We start from the raw sequence: 3,465 nt of genomic DNA on the forward strand, positions 1-3,465 counted from the left end.
AGTCCCTGAGGGCTCTTTAGGGTGAGCAGCACAATCTGTGTTCATGAAAAGGTCTGTCCGGCCCTTTGTGCAGAGTGGCTGGCAGAGGCCTGGTCAGGAGGTTCTAGAGTTACTGGAAGAGAATGGGGTGGGGTGCGGTGAGGAAAGGGAATTGGGGCCTTCCTTCTTCCCAGGCAGGAGGACGACAGCAGGGGCAAAGGGTGGTTGTAACAACGAGTCTAAATCATACACCAAAAGAACAGTCTGGGGTCACTTTCTGATCCTGAAAAAAATGTAAAGAAATACTGAAAGAGTAAACAGACCTGCTCTCTCCAGTTCCTTACAAAACCGCCTAATCTGCCCAGTCCTCCTGGCAACCCATCTGGGGGCTTCTCTCTGCCTTCAGAGTGGGACAAGCAGGCTGCTTGCCCCTGAAACACCCAGGGATAGGCCTGCTCTCTGGATGGGTCTGTGAACAGGGCTGAACACAGAGCCTGGTTGTTCATAAGTACATCCCCAAACCTCACCCTGTCAATAAAATGTGACTTTTAGTGTGTGGGACAGGAGAAATCTCTTCTTCAAAATCCAGCTATTGAGTTGGAGAGGTTCCCATATTAATCTCAAAGATGACCTTTAAAAAAAAAAGCATGGGCACAGGAATCAATGGTCTTGTCTTTTTTTTAAAAAAAAGAAAGTGAAAGCCACTCAGTTGTGTCCGACTCTTTGTGACCCCATGGACTATACAGACTGTGGAATTCTCCAGGCCAGAATACTGGAGTGGGTAGCTGTTACCCTTCTCCAGGGGATCTTTCCCACCTAGGGATCGAACCCAGGTCTCCTGAATTGCAGGCAGATTCTTTACCAGCTGAGCCACCAGGGAAGCCCAAGGATACTGGAGCGGGTAGCCTTCGCCAGAGGATCTTCCCAACCCAGGAATCAAACCGGGGTCTCCTGAATTGCAGGCGGATTCTTTACCAGCTGAGCTACCAGGGAAGCCCAAAGGGTCAGAAACAGTTGCCAAAACCTGGGATTGAACCAGGGACCTTTAGATCTTCAGACTAATGCTCTCCCAATTGAGCTATTTCAGCCATTTGGCTACTCTGGGTCTTAGTTGCAGCACATGGGATCTCTTGGTTGCAGAATCTAGTTGGGAATTTCTTAGTTGTGGGCTCTAATTCCCCAACCAGGGATCAAACCCAGGCCCCCTGCATTGGGAGTATAGAGTCTTTGCCACTGGACTGTGGGGGAAGTCCTGCGAAGATTATGTTTTTTAAAATATAATGTTTTTTTAAAGTAGAAGCATAAGCTCTAACTTAAGCAATATAAGCTTCTTTTCTATTAATTTAGGAGAGAAAAGGAATTGGCCTTTGTACACCTTAACCTCCCCTGTTGCACCTGACATAGGATCCACTCTTTGGGCCTCAGCTTTCCCTTCTGTACAATGGGCACAATGATTCCCAACGTTTACTTCTGTTCTGACATTCTGTATCCTCACTGAGAGGGGATGATGAAATGGACTGATCAGCACTATAACTGGGGGTGAAGGAGATTGCTTTGAGCAAATGGTAAGGCTCCAATCTAACTGCGTCCTGAGGTGGGGGTTGCAGCTGCTACTGACCAGAAAGGGATCCAGTGAGAGGGAAGGGCCAGGGGCAGGACAGTCTGGCTGTCTCGAAGGACTCACCTATCAGTGTGTAATTAAATTTTCCCGAGTTCTGTTGTTTTGGTCACCAGGGGTCTTTGCAAAGCCTTCATTACTTTCCAATTGTCTGATTTTCTTTTCTCCTTTTTTTCCCCCTGTTACCTTCAGACTTTGAAATTATCTCGGTGACTCAGCCATTTGACTTCTTATTAATTCCAGGATCCCGTGTCCTATCTGCCCATTTTCCTTCCTGTTTTTCAGAAGCCTGGCTTGTACTTTAACTCTTCCCAGCAGCCACAAATTAAGGCACCGTCAGTGACTGCCTGCTGCCTTCACCTCGAAAGTATCGTGGTCCTGGGTCACCTTCCACTCGTCACAGTTCCTGGGCTGAGAGTTCAAAGTCCCATTTCCAGAGTGGAAAGAGAATTCCAAAGTTTCTGCATAACTTCTAAAGCAAAATCCCAAACAAACAAAAACAAGATCCCAAATAAAGCAGGTTAATTGAATATCACAAACTGTGACTAATAAGTTAAGTCGAAGAATTTCAAGGACGGAAAGGACTTCAGAGTTTGTCCACAGCTGTGCGTCTCTCCACCATATTATCTCCAAATGTTGGCCACTGAATGTGTGCTTGGATGCCTCCCATGACCAAGTGCTCACTTCTTCCAAAGGCAAGCGACTCCACCTTTAGACCTCTCCACTGGCCCTGGGTTTAATGCTTGGGTCCTCACAAAAGAAGCTCCTTCCCCCTCCTTCTGTAACAACCCTGCAGGTATTTAAGGACAGGTATAACCACTCTCTCTCCACCACTATCACCACCTTGGGTTTTCTGTTCTCTGAGAAGCACCCAGCCCCAAAACCTTTAAGTGTGTCTTAAGAGGCTGATTCCAAATCACAGCTCCTGGAATTGCCTCTGGAATTGAGTAGCTGCCAGGGACACAGATGATAATTGCTTAAGAGGCCACAGGGACACATTTCTTCCCCTCCCAGTCCTTGACTTTCTCAGGTTTCCTTGATCCGGTTTGTAACGATCTCATCCTGGTGAAATGCAAACATTTGTACTGTTTCTCTGCCCCTGAGATACCTGCCTGGTCTCCACACCGGAGAAGGCCATAACCCTTTGTGATCACTTAGGAAGGTACCCAAGGGCTCCTGTGGCATTGGATAGACAGATGTACAGATGGAGGGTGGAAGGATGCCTCTGGCACAGGGCATCACCTTATGGGCCCAGCTCAACGTCCCAGGGTTTTACTTGGCCCACCCAGTGCTTACAGACCAGGAAATTTCTTGTAAACATCTAGGTCTCTGCACAGAAAACAAACATCACTACCAAAGGGGAAGTGATGGGGGAGGGATAAATTGGGCGTATAGGCTTAACAGATGCACACTGCCATATACAAAATACATAAACAACAAGAATTTACTTTATAGCACAGGAACTATGGGGCTTTTCTGCTGGCTAAGACAGTAAAGAATCTGTCTGCAATGAGGGAGGCCTGGGTTCAATCCCTGGGTTGGGGAGATCTTCTGTAGAAGGAATGGCAACCGACTCCAGTATTCTTGTCTGGAGAATTCCATGGACAGAGGAGCCTGGCAGGGTACAGTCCATAGGGTCACAAAGAGTTAGACCAGAACTGAGTGACTTTCACACTCACAAGAACTATATTCAATATTTTGTCATAAACTATAATGGAAAAGAATAGAAATATATATATATATAGTCTTAAAACTGAATTATTTTGCTGTAAACCTGAAACTAACACCATATTGTAAATCAACTATACTTCAATTTTTAAAAAATCTAGGTCTCTGGTTTCCCATAAAGCATGGGGAGTTCTGTCTGG

The 3,465-nt window shown here is 46.3% G+C and overlaps 1 non-coding gene across 1 annotated transcript; it reads right to left on the minus strand.

Moving 5' to 3' along the window:
* Window positions 1–994: 994 nt before the first annotated feature.
* On the minus strand, window positions 995–1,067 carry TRNAF-GAA. The gene has a single exon. It is a non-coding gene; the product is annotated as a tRNA-Phe (tRNA).
* Between the last annotated feature and the right edge of the window lie 2,398 nt (window positions 1,068–3,465).

The sequence above is a fragment of the Bison bison genome, unplaced genomic scaffold, assembly GCF_000754665.1.
Source record: "Bison bison bison isolate TAMUID 2011002044 unplaced genomic scaffold, Bison_UMD1.0 scf7180017864473, whole genome shotgun sequence".
Classification (NCBI taxonomy): Eukaryota; Metazoa; Chordata; class Mammalia; order Artiodactyla; family Bovidae; genus Bison; species Bison bison.